The 20,261-nt window shown below is 37.8% G+C and overlaps 1 protein-coding gene across 1 annotated transcript in view; it reads left to right on the top strand.

Moving 5' to 3' along the window:
- Positions 1-18,033, top strand: part of LOC135101814 (uncharacterized) — a 94,761-nt gene extending 76,728 nt beyond the window's left edge. Inside the window, exon 4 of the transcript XR_010269385.1 lies at positions 17,551-18,033. The gene's annotated coding sequence lies outside the window, so the exon portion shown is untranslated. The remainder of the gene's footprint in view (positions 1-17,550) is intronic.
- Positions 18,034-20,261: the final 2,228 nt, after the last annotated feature.

The raw sequence follows: 20,261 nt of genomic DNA, 5'->3' as shown, positions 1-20,261 counted from the left end.
TGACCTAGTGACATGCAAGGTTTATTGAAGGGACCTGAAAAAGAACCATATTACAGTGATGAAATTATTCCTTTGAAAGTATTGATGGCTGATCTCTTTCTATAGGTGAGGGTTAGTGTTCTCTACTGTACCAAATACTGAACTGTCTTTTGTACTATTTCTCCATCTGTATCCTACCCAGTAATGGTAATAGACTGAGGAACCTTTGTTAATTTTTACTAAGTATTGTCCTGCAGCATTGATTTGTTTAGGAGTTGGGTATCTGAGAATGAGTGGTTATTGGCACCAAGTGCAGCTCAGTTGTGGGTAACTCCAGTTGTTGGGAGCATTCCATGGTACACAGATGGTGGGATAGTCTTGCCTTGGACTCTTGCAAATGTGTACTATGTCCCAGTGAGTTTTGTTTTTATTTGACATGAATCCCAAGTTTATTTAGGCATTTCAGGGACTTATTGTGGGTGATGGAGATCTCCACAACACTCTTCTCTTGGTGGGTGGGTAGCTGTTGAAAAATTCATATGAATAGAGATGTCAGATGTAGGTAAAATAGAGAAATGTTGATTTGATTGTGAACTAAATCCCACAACTTATATTATCTTTGATAAGAAAGGTTTCGTTTAAACCATGAAAATTGGATAAATGAAGCTAAGCATTATTTTACTGCAACAAGAAGGCACACAAAGTGAAGGAGATTGCATACTTGTCTTTAGTTTGTTGTCCCTTTGATGGGGAACTTTTATCATTGTTAAAAGCTTAAAACCTGTAAAATAGCATGGATCCATCTGAATCTTTATTCAGTCAAAAGTTTATATGATGTGTAGACTATTCAAGCTTGCCAGCCTGGAGCCTGGAGCCTGCTTGTTGTAGAGTTGTCCTATGTTCTGTAGATTTGCTTGATATTATAAACAATTATGGTAAAATTTTTGTAAACAATTTTGTTCTTTATTTCTGTCAGTATCAGATTCAGTATTTTCTCCATCTTATGGCAGCATATATTTTCAACACAGAGTGAGGGCAGTGTCATTCCTCCTGTCCACTACCTCAACTTCTACTCCCAACACTACCACAGCCATGAGTGGTCTGGTGTGGTGGCTGAGGATTCTTTTGAAGAGGACAATGCTTCTGCTTCATCTGAGCAGGTCAGAAGGTGGATAGCAGCAGTACTAGTAGCAGACTGGTGTTACCTTGATGCTACTGCTACATTGCATTATTTGCATAGTTTTTTCAGTTGTCATGGACTTTGTGTAATATGTATAAAAGTATATGAAGCTCAAGAAACTTGTTGATAAGGTTTATGTTCAGCATACAAATTGTAGGATGCAAAGACAAGGATTGAAATATCATTGCCACAATTCCTGACAAAGCATTTGGTGCTACAGAATATTCAGCAATGTAATGTTTGTTTGGCAAACAAACCAGTTTCCCTGAATGATAGCTTTATTTCTGCAGGTTAATACAGTCTCTCTATGGGGGAGAGTTTGGAGACAAAGCCAAGCATATATATATATATATATATATATATATATATATATATATATATATATATATATATATATATATATATATATATATATATATATATATATATATATATATATATATATATATATATGTGGTTTGTGAGCCAAGCATACTGATCATTACACTATCATGTGTAGTTTTAATATGTAATTTAGATCAAGGACAGTGCAGTGAGAAAGGAAAAATTATTCACTAGATTTTTTCAGAGAAGTTTTATGACATAAAGGATTAATTGAATGATCAGTATATATATTGGCCCACTAGCTGCATCTCTTTAACACAGAAAGCTTTCACTAATTATCTTGGCCCAATTCATTAAGTGCATCGCTGTTGTGGGAGGGAAGATATGCAGTGTTTCCCTGCCATCTGTGGGAGTTACATTCCAGAGCCTCCTGCAAATAGTTAAAATCTGTGAATATGGGAAACCATCCTTATAAGGATCAGAACTACCTATATTTATAGTTTAAACCTTAAACTATGCATCTCACATTTACTAAGGAATTCACTTTAAGACAATAAAAAGCAGTTATTATATGTATAGTACATGATATTTTAATTAAAAAATACAGTGCACTATAAAATAAAAGGGGAATAAGTTGATATGTACAATAAATCCTTGATATAATGAACTTCTATTTACCAAATTTCAGGTATAACATCCTATTTAAGGCTGCTGTCTGCTGCCTCTCTCTCTCTCTCTCTCTCTCTCTCTCTCTCTCTCTCTCTCTCTCTCTCTCTCTCTCTCTCTCTCTCTCTCTCTCTCTCTCTCTATACACATATATAGCAAATTTTCATCTCAAGTGACCCACTCTCCCCCCATATGTGTTCGTTATATCTTGGGTTACTGTAATTTATAACTGAAAGAATAATTTGGGCTCTTTGGGCTGAAAGACTGAGCTGGTGGTGACACCTGGCAACTCTAAAAACTCCCCATTAGTTAGGTTAGGTTAGGGAAAACTCTGCAAATATGCAAAACCATGAATATGTGAGGGAACGCTGATATATGCTATCTCTTATTTGTTGTAGATGTATTCCATTCTATTGGCATAGAACGATAGGAAAATGGCATCAAGGAAGTAGGGATGCCACCAAACTAAGGAAATAGAGAAGTCAAAATTTAGTCATTGCTCTGTTTTGTGAATTGGTAGATATTGTGCCTGGTGGCTCCACTTCACCATTCCTCAAATCAGGGCGGTCAAGTTCTCAATTTAAGCCAAAAGTATTCTAAAAAAGTAGCTTAAGAAAAATATGTATTTAGTACAGTCCATGTAATGAAAAGGAACTAATCATGATTAAACAAAGAACTCTATGTTCTCCTTTATGAAAGAGTGAGAAATTCATATATTATAAATATGGGAGGTATATATATTACAGTCCCTGTATTGAAGGGGAACTCATCATGATTGAATGGATAACTATGTTCTCTTTTATGAAAGAGTGAGAAATTCATATATTATAAATATGGGAGGTATATATATTACAGTCCCTGTATTGAAGGGAAACTCATCATGATTGAATGGATACCTATGTTCTCTTTTATGAAAGAGTGAGAAATTAATTATGAGCAAAACAAAGTTTACCATGGAGCTTGTTGTTTCGTTTTGAGGGGCCTGGCTCAGTCTGACCATAACCCTATTCAATCGCTAATATCTCCAGAACTATGTGGCTGATCGTAACAAAATTAGCATCATATGATAGCACACTTCTATCAATTTTATATGATATAGCTTTCATCTCTTCTATTGGGTGAAGTTAACTTACTAAAAGTAGAAAGGTGTCAGAAATGGGATTTCTCAAAAACTACTCAACCAGTTTTAATGAAACTTAAGAGGTGTCATGTTATAATTTTAATAAAATTCCTTACGTCAACTTTGAAGTAGCACTGTACATGCACAAAGTCAAAATTACAACTTTTTAAGTAATTAACTGATCAAGCTCAAATTTTTGTTGGTAATAAGAGTAATACAAGTTATAATGAAAAATCATATGAAATTTGCAATACTACTGTGCATATGCAAAATACAATACAAAACTTTTTGTAAAGTGACCATCAGTTTTCTGCAATTTTCACCAATTTTCTTTTGTCTCAATGAGAGCGGATAGATACCACTGAACACAAAATGAAATTTCCTATCAAGTGGTATATAGCACAACCACTGGGCTCTTGCAGAGTTTTGAGCTAGAGTGATTTGAATATTAGGCAAGTGTGGGGTGCCTGAAGTTGCCTCACTCTCTCTCTCTCTCTCTCTCTCTCTCTCTCTCTCTCTCTCTCTCTCTCTCTCTCTCTCTCTCTCACTCTTCTTGAAATACCCCTTCCACTGATGCATTACTGACATCTTTGCTCGTTAATCGCCTTCCAAGGCATTTTACTGGTATATTATATCTTTTCTTCATTAAATTGTGTAACATTTGCTGTCTTAGATATAATTTTCTATCTGTACAACATCACCTCTCCTCTAGTAAACCTCATCTTTATTTATGATATGCATGTACAGTATTATGAATAAAATAATAAAAAATAATTAGGTAAAAACCAACTTAAAATTTACTTGATGGGTCCTGTTGATGATGCTCATCAAGGCTAGTGTCTTCTGGTATCAACCCTAAGTCTCTTGAGACCCCCCCCTCAACTTTTTCTTCATTAATTTCTGCAACATTCACAGTCTTAGATCTAGTTTTCAATTTCTAGAACACAATCTCTCCTCTACTAAACCTTATCTTCTTTTCCTCACTGAAACATAGGTGTCTGAGGCAACTTACAATAGCCCCTTTTCTGTTCCCTTCTACTTTCTTTATTCTCATTTTCAATCCAAAGCTGAATGTTGCGTTTATGTGCGCAGTGACTTAACCTGCTGTTGTGCCCACACTCTTGAATATTCCGAGTTTTTCACCATCTGGCTACTATTACAGAGTCACTCTCAAACTAAATTTATCTGTGCTGTATACCTCTCACCTAACTCCTCAGACTATAAGAAATTCTTTGACTACTTAACCTCCAAAGTGGAGCACATTCTGACTCACTTCCCTTTTGCAGAGACCTCCATTCTTGGAGACTTCAATGTTCACCACCAGCTTTGGGTTTCCTCTCCCTTCACTGACCATCATGGTGAACTAGCCTTCAACTTTGCTATCCTCCAATTGGTGCAACACCCTGCTCATATCCTTGACCGTTTTAGAGATGCATACTAATCAGTCACTTCCTACACTCATACCTTATATTACTTCCCCCCTGATCTTACAAAACTAACCCTACAAAACTTTATCATCTTTCCTGTACTTTATTTTTAAACACATCTATATGATTTCAGTCTCATATATGTATCAATTTATATCACCTAACCCTATGTGTCATCCCATCCATCTTCATACTCAACTTTATAACAATATAGATATATATTATTCTGTATAAACCTTATCATATTATGTTTTTATTTATCTTCATGATAGATTTTTCGATTTTAAGTTGTCTATTGTGTTTACTTTAAGTAATGTACTTTTAAATTTTTCATTTGCCTGAAAAGCATCAAGCTTATACATAGGCTGGCCAATAATGTATACCTATCCAATAATGAAATGTATAAACCTAGGCTATAATAAAGTGTTTAAGTGTTTAAGTGATACACCCAACATTCTTGACCTTTTCCTAACCTCTAATCCTTCTGCTTATGCTGTTACCCTATCTTCTCCATTGGGCTCCTCCAATCACAATCTCTTATCTGTATCTTGTCCTATTGCTCCAATCCATCCTCAGGATCTCCTAATGAGAGGTGCCTCTGGTGTTTTGCCTCTGCTAGTTGGGGGGAACTGAGGAGGTATTTTGCTGAATTTCCTTGGAATGACTACTGCTTCTGTGCCAGAGACTGTGTGCCGAGCGCATAACGGGGGTGATAGTGTCTGGCATCGGGCCCTACATTCCTCACTCTTTTTCTCGACCTAAACCTTCCAAACCTTGGTTTAACACAGCCTGTTCTCCTGTTATTCATGATAGAGAGGTAGCTCACAAAAGGTACTTGAGCCTTCCATTACCAGAATCTCTTGCACTTTATATTTCTGCCCATACCTAAACCTTCCAAACCTTGGTTTAACACAGCCTGTTCTCCTGCTATTCATGATAGAGAGGTAGCTCACTAAAGGTACCTGAGCCTTCCATTACTAGAATCTCTTGCACTTTATATTTCTGTCCGGAACCATGCCAAATCTGTTCTCCAACTAGCCAAAACTCCTTCATTAATAGAGTGTCAAAATCTTTCAAGATCTAACTCCCCTCGTGATCTCTGGCACCTAGCCAAAAACATCTCCAATAACTTTGCTTCTTCTTTCCCTCCTTTATTTCAACCAGATAGTACCACTGTTATCATATCTATCTCTAAAGCTGAACTCTTTGCTCAAACCTTTGCTAAAAACTCTACCTTGGACAATTCAGGGCTTGTTCCTCCCTCTCCTCCATCCTCCATGCTACCTATTAAAATTCTTCACAATGATGTTTTCCATGCCCTTGCTGGCCTAAACCCTCGGAAGGCTTATGGACCTGATGGGGTCCCTCCTATTGTTCTCCAAAACTGCTCCTCTGTGCTTGCACCTTGCCTAGTCAAACTCTTTCATCTTTGTCTATCAACATCTATCTTTTCTTCTTGCTGGAAGCTTGCCTACATTCAGCCTATTCCTAAAAAGCGTGACCGTTCTAATCCATCAAATAACCATCCTGTTGCTGTAATTTCCTGCTTATCTGAAGTTTTTGATGCATCAACAGGAAGATTCTTAAACATCTATCACTTCACAACCTTCTATCTGATCAACAGTATGGGTTCCGTCAATGCCACTCTACTGGTGATCCGGCTTTCCTTACTGAGTCTTGATTATCCTCTTTTAGAGATTTTGGTGAATCTTTTGCTGATGCCTTAGACATATCAAAAGCTTTTGATAGAGTGGCACAAAGCTTTGATTTCCAAATTACCCTCCTACAGCCTCTATCCTTCTCTTGGTAACTTGATCTCGAGTTTCTTTTCTGACCATTCTATTGGTACTGTGGTAGATGGTCACTGTTCTTCTCCTAAATCTATTGACAATGGTGTTCCTCAGGGTTTTGTCCTGTCACCCACTCTCTTCCTATTATTCATCAATGACCTTCTAAACAAAACTTTTGTCCTATCCATTCCTATGCTGATGATACCACCCTACACTTTTCCGTGTCTTTTTGTAGACGTCCAACCCTTCAGGAAGTAAACAGTTCACACAAGGAAGCCACAGAATTCCTGACTTCTGATCTCTCCAAAATTTCTGACTGGGGGAGAGTGAACTTAGTATTGTTCAGTGTCCCAAGAATTCAATTCCTCCATCTATCAACTCAACACAACCTTCCAGACAACTATCCCCTTTTCTTCAGTGACACTCAACCGTCCCCTTTCTCTACACTGAGCATCCTCAGTCTGTCCTCTGTCCTTTAATCATAATCTAAACTGGAAACTTCACATCTCATCTCTAGCTAAAACAGTTTCTGTGAAGTTAGGCATCAGTCTTCTTCACCAGTTTTTCTCACCCCCACCCCTCCTTATCCGTCCATGTATGTAGTATGCTATCTTTTAGATAGGGTGTAATCAAAAGTTTTCCATCTCATCAACTCCTTTCCTCTAACTGACCGTCTTCAGCCTCATTCTCATTGCTGCAATGTTGCATCTCTTGCTATCTTCTACTGCTATTTTCATGCCAACTGCTCTTCTTATCTTGTGAAGTGCATGCCTCCCCTCCTCCCTTGGTTTTGCTGCATAAGACTTTCTTTTTTCTCTCATCCCTATTCTGTCCACTTCTCTAATGCAAGTTAACCAGTATTCTCAATCATTCATCCCTTTCTCTAGTAAACCTTGGAACTCCCTGCCTGCCTCTGTATTTCCACCTTCCTATGACTTGAACTCTTTCAAGAGTGAGGTTTCAAGACACTTAACTTGTATTTTTGACTAACATTTTTGACTGTTTGGGGACTGGCACCTCAGTGGCTGTTTTTTTTTTTTTTTTTTTTTGCTGGAATTTTTGTTTCCCTTGGCCTGTGCCACTCCTACATGAAGGGGAAAAAAAGAAAAAAAAAGGGAGGTAGATGTGATCAGGGACTGAACCAGGAATGAACATACCAGAATACCAAGCCTTAACTAACTGGACCATGAGGTACCTCACAGCTAATCTAGCTTTGGCTCATATTTGTGTCCTATCACTGCATTACATGGCTCTTCCTTCTAGGTTAATTTCTGATGTTTCGTTAATTTAATGTGGTACAATAAGTATCCAAACAATCCAAAGTGTGTGTCTGGGAAGTGTGGTTCTGGTCTTGCAAGGTTTACCAGAGTATTCACTAGGAAGCCCCTGCTCCATTCATGTTTTCTCCCTTTTTTGGGTGGGACACTCATTTCCTGTTTGACGCAACAAAACAATGCCATCATAAGTTCATACTAGGCTTTATTCTTTCCCCTATATGAAATCTTTTAAGACCATCCCACCACCATGTTGCCAATGTCATAGTTAAACAAAGAAATACATTTCCTATTACAAAATTAAAAATTATGAAAAAAAAAAATGTATAAACATGGGAAGTGGATGTGACCAGGGATTGAAACCAGATCTGACAAGCTTAAAGGACAAGCCTTTAGCTGACATAATCATAAAGTACATCACATCTAGTTTAGCTTTAGCTCATGTTTTCACATCCTAGCTGAGGTCTAAAAATGTGTACCAAGCATTTATGTTCCTTTTTACATAAGCTACTGTTGTTATTTGTCGACAGTATATAATTTATTTAGAGCTGCCTGTTATTTATTTTTCCAGTTTTTAGAGTAACATCTCACAGGTATCAATAATTTTAACCCCCTGAGCAACAAGCAACACAGTGGTGTGCATTTCAGGGCTCTGATGGGTAATGAATGTATGTGCCTCATGATTTTCAATCCTTAAATCAAAATGAAAGTGGGAGAGAGATATTTTGAACATTACTTAGCAACATTTACAAAGCTGCTCCCTACCACTTTTAGTGACTTGCCATCTGGTATTCTATACAAGGCAAGTATCATGGAAGGAGGTGATCTGCCCTCATCCTAATGAATGGCTAAGTGCAAATGCAAGCTAACCTCATCCACTCCCATTAAGTGCTGTTAAACAAGGAGTCACAGTGGAAGAACATTCCTTTTGATATGTGGGGAAAGCAGTGAGGGCAGGTGGGGCAAGTGAGCTGTAGCCAGTACTATATCCAGCATAATGAACACACCTTTACTTCCTGTTGAACTAAAATAATGAGTCAGACAAAAGTACCACTAGAATGGAGAAGGATAGGTGCTTCTTATGCTGTAAGTTTCATTATTCTAGAATCTGTACTAAATGAGATATAACTAGGAATAAGAGTTATTTTTCTCTAAAAACTCATTACAAGAACAGGTTTCTGCACAAAAAACCCGTTGCTTAGGGGCTAGCAGAAGTTTCTGCATACTGGTAGTCTAGCTGAGTAGGTAATGCTTGTTGAAAGGTGATTACAAAATAATTTTATTACTGTAATATTTAGAGGCACTAGATCATTGATTATGGGGTATTATGAGTGAAAGAATTCACTGAAGAGTGTCTCTGGTATAATTGGCACCCAATCACTAATTGCACATTATGAAGGGAGAGTAACAACTGTAATGTCAGTGTCATTATCAAATTCTGTCCCCCTCCCCACACACACACATACACACACACACACACACACACACACACACACAATGGGCAGCAGAATTCTTATAAAAGAAGGAATAATAACAGACAAACAATATGGCTCCAGGAAAAGAAAATCATGTGTAACAAATCTATTAAGCTTCAGCTCAAGAGTGATGACATCATGTAGGAAAGAGATGCATTTGTGGACTGTATATAACTAGATCTGATAAAAAGCTTTTGACAAGGTTCCCCCATGAAAGACTTATGTGGAAACTTGAAAATATTAAGAGACTACATGGGACAAGTATAAAGTGGATGGAAAATTACTTAAAATGATGAGAAATGAGAACAGTAGCTAATGATGAAAAGTTGGTTTGGAAAACAGTAAAGAGTGGTGTGCCACAAGGGTCAGTACTATCACCAATATGGTATTGTTCATTGTTTATATAAATGATATTCCTGAAAAAAATTGATAGCTACAACAGCCTATTTGCAGATAATGCTAAATTACAGAAAGAAATAAAAAGTTGCAAAGACTGTGAATATCTACAAAATTACCAATAAAATTTGTGAATGGAGCAAAAAATGGGAAGTTAAATTCGATGTAAGCAAATGTCATATGATGGAGATGTGCAGAAGTGAATAGAAGACCACATTGGACATACAAGGTAGAAAACAAATATATTAAAAGGATCCAGGAAGAAAAGGATCTAGGAGTAGTAAAGCCAGATAACTTCCAACCAGAGAAGCATATAGGTAGAATATGAGGAACATTTACAGATTACTATGAAACATAGTACAGCTTCTCACCTCATGAACAAAAGTAAGATGAGAAAAATAATCCCTATGATAATAAGACCTAGATTGGAATATGCAGCAGTTGTGTAGTCTCTATGTAAGAAGCATGTAAACAAGCTAGGAAGAATACAAACAATAGGAACAAAAATGGTGGCAGAATTTGAGGAATTAAGTTATGAAGAAAGATTAGAAAAAATATACTTACCAATACTGGAACAAAGGAGAGAAAGAGATTTGATAACTATCTACAAGTTGGCAAACAAAATGGAAGTTGGTAATGACAAAACCATTACTAAAAGAGACAAGCAGTCATGACAGTAGAATGGGACACTCACATAAGTAGGGAAAAGAAGATGTCTAAACAACACAAAGAATAGTTTTCCACAAAGACACACTGAAGTTTGGAATGGACTAAAAGAAGATATGTATAGTTTTGGCAACAAGTGTACACAAACTAAAGGAAAAATTAGACATGTATAGGTATGGGGATGGGACCACTTGAGTGTAGCTCAGGCCCTGTAAATTACACCTAGGTAAATACACAACACAGTGCACACCGTGCATGGCTACATGGACTTGTTTCTGACCATTATAGAGATGTTGTGTGATGTTTCAATAAGTGTGATGCCAAGAATGGAGTATTATCTGAACTAAATGTATACTATCTATGGTAAGAAATAGTGGTACAGATATTATAATAACTTTCTAATTAATTATTGATTTGAAAGGTTGCCTGATGGGATCCCTCCTATTGTTCTCCAAAACTGTGCCTCCGTGCTTGCACCTTGCCTAGTCAAACTCTTTCAACTCTGTCAACATCTACCTTTCCTTCTTGCTGGAAGTTTGCCTACATTCAGCCTGTTCCTAAAAAGGAAGACTGTTCTAATCCCTCAAACTACCGTCCTATTGCTTTAATTTCCTGCCTATCTAAAGTTTTTGAATCAATCTTCCTCAAGAGGAAGATTCTTAAACATCTGTCACTTCACAACCTTCTATCTGATCACCGTATGGGTTCTGTCAAGGCCGCTCTACTGGTGATCTTCTGGGTTTCCTTACTGAGTCTCAGTCATCTCTTTTAGAGATTTTGGTGAACCTTTTGCTGTTGCCTTGGATATATCAAAAGCTTTTGATAGAGTGTGGCACAAAGCTTTGATTTCCAAACTACCTTCCTATGGCTTGTGTCCTTCTCTCTGTAACTTCATCTCAAGTTTCCTTTCTGACCATTCTGTTGCTGCTGTGGTAGATGGTCACTGTTTATTCCTAAATCTATTAACAGTGGTGTTCCTCAGGATTCTGTCCTGGCACCCACTCTCTTCTTATTATTCATCAATGACCTTCTAAACCAAACTTCTTGTCCTATCCACTCCTACACTGATGATACCATCCAGCACTTCTCCACATCTTTTTATAGACATCCAACCCTTCAAGAAGTAAACATTTCATGCAGGGAAGCCACAGAACACCTGAGTTCTGATCTTTCTAAAATTTCTGATTGGGGCAGAGCAAACTTGGTATTGTTTATTGTCTCAAAACTCAATTCCTCCATCCATCAACTCGACACAACCTTCCAGACAACTATCCCCTCTTCTTCAGTGACACTCAACTGTCCCTCTTCTACACTGAACATCCTCGGTCTGTCCTTTACTTATAATCTGAACTGGAAACTTCACATCTCATCTCTAGCTAAAAACAGCTTCTATGAAGTTAGGTGTTCTGAGACATCTCTGCCAGTTTTTCTCATCCCCTCCGACTGCTAACTCTGTACAAGGGCCTTATCCGTGCATGTATGGAGTATGCTTCACACGTCTGGGAGGTTCTACTATTACTGCTCTTCTAGACAGGGTGGAATCAAAAGCTTTTCGTGTCATCAACTCCCCTCTTCCAGCTGACTGTCTTCAGCCTCTGTTCATCGCTGCAATATTGCATCTCTAGCTATCTTCTACTGCAGTTTTCAAGCTAGCTGCTCTTCTGATCTTGCTAACTGCATGCCTCTCCTCCTCCTGCAGCCTTGCTGCATAAGACTTTCTTCATTCTCTCACCCCTATTCTGTCCACCTCTCTAATGCAAGAGTTAACTGGTATTCTCAATCATTCATCCCTTTCTCTGGTAAATTCTGGAACTTCCTACCTGCTTCTGTATTTCCACCTTCTTATGACTTGAATTCCTTCAAGAGGGAGGTTTCAAGACACTTATCCTTTAATTTTTGACTACCGGTTTGGATCCTTTTCTGGAACTAGCATCACACTGGGCTTTTTTTTATTGGATTTTTGTTGCCCTTGGCCAGTGTCCCTCCTAGGTAAAAAAAAAAAGAAAAAAAGAAAAAAGGGGGGAAGGGGAAAAAAAAAAAATTAATTGCACTATCCTATGATCATATTGCATCAGATATTATATGAGGTTCCCAGAGCCAGAGTGATCTAAGTGCCCTTGTGGTCAAAATTACTATTTTATTGCATTGTCATCCCCAACCTTCCTAACGTGACGAGAGAGAGTGCAGACATCAGAATGGACCCCACATTAGGGTCAAAATCCATCCAAGTGAAATTATCCACAGAACCTTTTTGTCACGCTTGAGTGATAGCTATCAGTTGCTGGGGCCAGAGAGAATAATTCCCTCGCCACAGCAGCACGAGAAGAGTCAGCCAATGACAGCTCATGCAGTGATTCACGTGTCACACTGAGACACTTCCCCACCACGACACCCACACACTTCACACTCTCCCTCCCTCCAGCCTGCTTGCTATCCATAAATAACAGGCTGCTATCTTAATTTTACTTTTACACAACACATAAGCCTTTCATTATTATGACGGACAACAACATACCCCTGAGGAGCCAGAAGCCACATTCCCAGATGCTTCTAAGATTTATCTTAGTGGGCTATGAACATCTTAGTGCTGGTAATTTTTTAAAGCAAAATCATTCGCAACTAAGAACCATGGAACATTCATAGCTATGAATGGGTCAGGGCTTTCATAGCTCACTAAGAACAACAGTTTCTCCTCAACAACAAAAACAATGTGAACATATCCTTGTCTGAAAATAAAATCAGAAAAAAAACCTGAAAGTAAGCATTAAGATGGGTTTTATTATCAATATCAAGTAGTCTTCAAACACACTGAATAGTCTTTTGCTTTGAATAAATCATGTGTGTTTAACTGACTTGCTAGGAGAGTACTGAAATCACATTTCTGGAAATTACACTCATTAATAATCACAGCAGCAACACACATGATCCAGTGTGTGTAGCCAACACAAACTAAGGCTAATTATAGTTAACCCAAACATGACAATTGCAAATATAACTTTTTTCATTATGTTCCTTAAAAAGAAAAATTAATTCTGTCAGGGCATTTTCTTTCACATTCACAAAAAAAAAAAAAAAAAATGTAAGTACAAAAGATGAGTGTTTCTTTTCTATGATCAATATCCCTGTGATAATAAGACAAGCATAATATCTCAGGTTCAAGATACATACTCATAAGAATATAAGAACATAAAAAATGGAAGCTGCAAGAAACCATCAGGCATACATGTGGCAGTTCCTGTATGAAATATACTTACCTATTTCCACCTATCAATCCCCATCCATAAATCTCTAATTTTCTCTTATAGCTTCCTAATGACCCAGCACCAACAACCTGATTACTGAGTCCGTTCCATTCATCTACCACTCTATTTGAGAACTGATTCCTTCCTATCTCTTTTTTAAACTAAATTTTTCAAGCTTAAAACTGTTATTTGTTGTTCTATCCTGGTTACTAATCCTAAGAATTTTGCTTACATCCCCTGTGTTGTAACCCTTATAGCATTTAAAGACTTCTATCAGGTCCCCTCTTAACCTACATCTCTCTTAATGTAAATTTAACAGCTTCAATCTCTCTTTGTAAGGAATACTCCTCACTCCTTGTATCCTTTTAGCCATTCTCCTTTGTATTGATTCTAAAAGACCTATATACTTCCTGTAATATGGGGGACCAGAACTGCACAGCATAATATAGATGAGGTCTGACCAGCACCAAATATAACTTTAATATTACTTTGGGACTTCTACTTTTAACACTCTTAAAAATAAATCCTAATATCCTATTTGCCCTGTTTCTGGCCTCTATGCATTGCTTTCTTATATGGAATTTAGAGCTAACTATAAATTCTAAATCTTTTTTGTACCCTAAACCTACCAGAGGTTCATTGTTTATTGTGTACCTTCTGTGTGGATTTCCTCTACTTATGCTAAGTACTTTACATTTTTTTATATTATACTGCATTTGCCATCTGTCTGTCTATTCGTTCATCCTATCCAAATCTGCCTGCAAGGGAATGGCATCCAATTCTAATCTAATTAATCTACCTATCTTCGTGTCATCCTCAAATTTACTAACGTCACAACTAATTCCACTATCCAAGTCACTGATGTATATTAAAAACATCAATGGCCCTTATACTGATCCCTGTGGCACCCCACTAATTACTTAATCCCACTCCGATTTAGAGCTGTTTATTACGACTCTGTCGCCTGTCACTTAGCCACAACCTTATCCACCCTAACACCTTCCCATCTATTCCGTGTGCCCTAACCTTTCTCAGGAGCCTCTGATGGGGTACCTTGTCAAACACTTCACTGAAGTCCAGATATAGGATGTCATAACTATCAGCATTATCTCCTGCCATGTAAACTTTACAGTAAAATCTTGACAAGTTTGTCAGGTAAGACTTCCCCTTTGTGAAGCTATGCTGTGACCAATTTATCAAGTTATGTTTGTCTAAATGTTCCCTAATGTTCTTTACTATTACAGACTTCATTATTTTATCTACAACAGAAGTTAAGCTTAAATCTCCTTTCTTAAAGCTTAAACTTGCCTCCACATTACCGGTATCTCAAGTGATTTCCTAAAGGCAGAAACTAACAGTTCACTAATAACTTCTTTGCATTCCTTAAGTACTCTGGGATATGAACTGTTCATGTTGACAAGTAGTTGGGTTTAGGAAGGGGGATAAAAACCCAGGGAGGAGTTAGGATTCTTTTAATCTCTAACGTTTCGGCTGAATAGCCATCCTCAGAGAGACTGATTTACATGAGTGAAAACACACTATTTATAACAACATACAAAATTTTCTCATTTGACATTCGTACAGAGTATTGCCATCCTGGCGTGTACCTCACCTAATTTTATTTTTCTAGTCAGGTGGCATTATCCGCCTACGTGTCGAGCCTTTACTGGGGATTTTCCTTGTACCTGACCTGAGGGCCAATCTGGCGGAATTACCCGCCCACCTGATAAAACCTTCTCTGTGGTTAATGACTCCCCTAGTTGTTATGAGGGCTGCCTCTATAGCTTTTCTTATTCTTTTCTTCAATCCAACTTTAATTTCTTAGCCTCTTCCCATTTTGGTAGGTGTTTACATTTTTCTATGTGCAATACAAGGGAGTTTGATGTGTTGCATTTTAAAACATCTTTCCTATGCTCTGCTATTCTTGTTTTAAGTCCCCTGCCTGTTTCTCCTATGTACTGCTTTGTACAACCTTTGCATGGTATGCTGTACACTACGCTGTTATTATTAACAAGTGAATGAATGTCCAATAAGGACGATTTCATTCACTACCTTTCAGCCCACAGCATGAGAGTCAAATCTGATGTGATTATTGGTTTTTACTTAAGAGCGTTCAGAATTTGCAGCAACAACTTCCTAGAGCAAGAAATATGATATATCATATCAACTTTCAAAAAGCTGGGTTATCCTGAAGGGCTCCTTGTTAGGCTTAAGAATAAGGCAAAGAAAATAACAACTGAAAACAAAGAGAATAAAGATCTCTGTACAACCAGCAAAAGAGAGAGTTATACATGTGTACCAAATTCGGACAAGGCTTCCATAATTAACAAATATTTGTCTAGAACAGGATTAAAAATAGCAACATTAGCGGGAGAGAAAATTGGTGAGCTAACGAGGACTAAAGAGACCGGACTTGTTAATAATAACAGTGTAGTGTACAGCATACCATGCAAAGGTTGTACAAAGCAGTACATATGAGAAACAGGCAGGGGACTTAAAACAAGAATAGCAGAGCATAGGAAAGATGTTTTAAAACACAACACATCAAACTCCCTTGTATTGAACATAGAAAAATGTAAACACCTACCAAAATGGGAAGAGGCTAAAGAAATTAAAGTCGGATTGAAGAAAAGAATGAGAAAAGCTATAGAGGCAGCCCTCATAACAACTAGGGAAGTCATTAACCACAGAGAAGGTTTTATCAGGTGGGCGGGTAATTCCGCCAGATTGGCCCTCAGGTCAGGTACAAGGAAAATCCCCAGTAAAGGCTCGTCACGTAGGCGAATAATGCCACCTGACTAGGAAAATAAAATTAGGTGAGGTACACGCCAGGATGGCAATACTCTGTACGAATGTCATATGAGAAAATTTTGTTTGTTGTTATAAATAATGTGTTTTCACTCATGTAAATCAGTCTCTCTGAGGATGGCTATTCAGCTGAAACATTAGAGATTAAAAGAATCCTACCTCCTCCCTGGGTTTTTATCCCCCTTCCTAAACCCAACTACTCTGGGATATATTTCATCTGGTCTTGGTGTCTTGAACTTTCTTAGCCTATCTATCACCTGTTCCACTATCTCCTTAATTATGGTAATATCTTTCAGCTTCTCATTCTCTTCTGCTCTAAAAATTTCACTATCCAGCATTTCCTGCATGTTTTCCTGGGTGAAGACAGTTAAAAAATACTTCTTCAGAATTTTACTAATCTACTCCCCAGAACTAACCAGCAACCTCAATCCTCACCAAACTTGTAGAACAATCAAGCACTTTCATTCATTGATGATACAAAATTCATTTCTTGGATTGGAATTTAGACTATCAGTTGTCAACTGGTTTTAAAGTGAACCCTAACTTTCATTATGAAATCAGAAGCATCTGAGATCACTGTAGCACAATGGTGATAAGGCAGCATAGTGAAAACTGTGATGACAAAATGATTATGCTTATGAAGTGGTTAGTCTAGAAATAGTTCTGATATAAATTATAAAACTTGTGGCATGCAGTGAAGCAGAATTTATAGAGAAAGGGTGTCAGTTCTTTCCTTCCAAGCACAAAGTTTGTCTCTCATCAGTGGTATTACACATTACCAACAAATAGAAACAAAAGTGTTCAAAATTGTTATTTCTGACTCAAATCACTCCAATATGCCATTCAAAAATGGTGAAAAAAAATTGAAAGAATGTACAGATTTATAAATGCTTATCAAAGCTTTAATTATGCTTCATTCTGTCTCTCAAATCTCTAATATTAGAGTTACTAGTTTTAAAAGATTGGACTCCCAACTTTTTTTTACAAGGCCCATGGATCTCATTTGGAGGAAAGTAGAGACAAGGATTTAATATGGTATACATTCACATTTGGAATCATTCCATCACATCTCAACCTCCAGGCTAGATATACAGAAGATGGTATAACTATTAATCATATGACCTTAATCATGTAAGATTAAAATGGAAATTAAAAAAGCTCTTCCCTGGCAGGCAGTGAGGTTAAAAAGCTTTTCTCTGGCAGGTGGTGAGCTACAGCTACCTGGCTGCACCTCAAGGCCAAAGCCACTCCAAAGATGTGGTCTATGGGTCTGGTGCAGCAGCCAAGCCTCCTTCCTCTGGCCACAGCTTCTCTGCCAGATCTCCAACTCTTAGCCAGACACTTTGACTGGAAATTCAGAAATCTGGTCATACAGCAGCTCCTGGCCATGCCTCAGACCATACTCACCTCAGCACTACACCACCCGTTATTACTGCCTTTGAGTCCTCAAAATTATCTCACATTTCCCCTTCCCCATTAGTCCATTCCTCATCATTCTCTGCACCATCACCTTTTTTCTCCTCATCCTTCTCACCATCTGCTCACTCATCATCTCCCCCACAACCATCACTCCCTCCTGCCTCTCCATTTACTCATCCTGAAGCCATATTTGCCATGCACCAAACTTCTGCCACAGTTCACCCTGCTGATCCCAGCCAATTTATCATCAAGGACTCCACTTTCCAGTTTAGTAGGTATTTGTGATTTCTCTCTCTCTCTCTCTCTCTCTCTCTCTCTCTCTCTCTCTCTCTCTCTCTCTCTCTCTCTCTCTCTCTCTCTCTCTCTCTCTCTCTCTCTCTCTCTCTCTCTCTCTCTCTCTCTCTCTCTCTCTCATTAAAAATGGTAATTTAGATTTGGGTCAATCTGTGAAAATATAAATAAGAAACAAATGCAAACACACACAAATGTACAAATTTGATTTTGGCTACCTTCTGTTCATTCATCTCCCTTTCCCCTTGTTTCTCCACCTTTTTTATTTTTTGTTTGAGAGAGAGAGAGAGAGAGAGAGAGAGAGAGAGAGAGAGAGAGAGAGAGAGAGAGAGAGAGAGAGAGAGAGAGAGAGAGAGAGAGAGAGAGAGAGAGAGAGAGAGAGAGAGAGAGAGAGAGAGAGAGAGAGAGAGAGAGAGAGAGAGAGAAAATTGCCTCAGACCAGGGTATTTCCACTTGTATAGTCTTAAAACAGGCCATAGCCATTTTCTTCCATGTCCTGTCCTTTTTCTTATTTGCTTCTACACACCTGCCATTATACCGTTCTTGTTTCCCAATTTTCATTTTATAACCGTACAAACTGTTGCATCCTCTCTCTATACTTGCTCAAAAATATCTCATATTTTTCTTGCACTACTTTACCTTCAAATTGCTCTTTCCATTTAATTTTTCAATAAAACTTACTAAGCTCTGCAAAGTTTGCCTTAGCATAGTTCTGTCTCCAATTTCTGTATTGTTCTTTCCTGTGCAACACTGTTTCCTCCTGTAGTACTATCTCTATTGTCACATGATCACTTCTTCCCATTGAACTCAGACAATGTATACTTGGTCTACTTTCTGGGGTTTTCATAAACATTAAATCCAGCTGTGATGGTTCTTCTTCTCTTCTACATCTTATAGGCTCATTCACCCACTGTCTCGTTGTATTCATCATCATGGTTTGCATAAGTTCTTCACTCCATGTGCCAACATTTTCTGTTACTTCCATCTCCTCTCAGTTAATTCTTTTAGTGTTGAAGTCACCTACTAAGAGTACTTTGTTACCTTTCCTTATCATTTCCTCCATACTATTTTTTTGTATCTAGTTGCATACTTTTGAACTTATTAGTCTACCATGCATTAGTTTTTGGTGGTATGTATTTCACAATGATTTTTCCTTTTTTCACATCTTTTGATCTTAATCACAACACTCATTGTTTCTACCATTCCATCACCATATTCCACTTCCTCAAGAACAATATCCTTTTCTTACCAATATCATCACTTCTCTTCCCTTTCCTTTTCTGTCCCTCTTCCATGTACTGTATCCTTCCTTTGCAAATCCCAACTTTATTTCCTCTTCTAGTTTGGTTCCTGTTAAACATACCACATCTGGTTTATTGTTCTTTAAATAGTCTTCAAGTTCCAGTAGGCTGGACACCAAACCATCTACATTAGTATACATAATCTTTAAACTTCTGTTTAGTGGTCTTGTGTGGCATCTTTGTGCCATCATTTCCTCACTTTCATGTCCACAACTTTCCTGTGTTCTCTATTCATTTTTTGACTTTTAGTTTACTTCTCTATTCTTCGTTCATGTCTCTTTTTATCCATATTTCCTTCAATCCTTTTGCTTTTGCCAATTTTCCTGTTCTTTGCAAGACATGTTCTGCTGCTGTTTGTGACATGATTCTTGTTTTACATTGGCTTTGTTCTATTTTTGTCATACTTTCCGATCCTGTAAACCTCTTCAATTTGTTCGACTCTCCCCTCTCCTTCCTCTGCCACTTGTGCTATAATTTCCTTAGTTCTTTTCACTTCTTTCTCTCTAGCTGTTTTCATGGGTAGGTTCTTTTCCTTGACCCCAAATACCACCATACACATCTTTCTCTGTACTGTGTCTCTCACAAGATTACTTTTTTCCTTTATTATTTTAATCACTTGCTTTTCCATATCCTTGTTGTTTCTGTTGCTGTTGCCTTGTTATGTCCTCCATGTCCACCTTTTGCTGTTCTCTCTCTTTCCAACCTTTGACTTCCTCTGTAACTAACTCTCACTCCTCCAACCCTAACCTCTCTTGCAAAGTTTTCTTTAATTCTTCATTCTCTTTCTTGAGTTTCTTAATCTCTTCACAGTATTTCTTATTTAAGTCCACTATTTTTGTCACCTCTTCTCAGTTCTTTGTTTTCTTTTTCCCTTTCCATCTCTATTATATCATTGGATATCTG

Source organism: Scylla paramamosain, chromosome 1 (assembly GCF_035594125.1).
Source record: "Scylla paramamosain isolate STU-SP2022 chromosome 1, ASM3559412v1, whole genome shotgun sequence".
NCBI classification, from domain to species: domain Eukaryota; kingdom Metazoa; phylum Arthropoda; class Malacostraca; order Decapoda; family Portunidae; genus Scylla; species Scylla paramamosain.
This window is presented reverse-complemented; position numbering and strand designations above follow the sequence as displayed.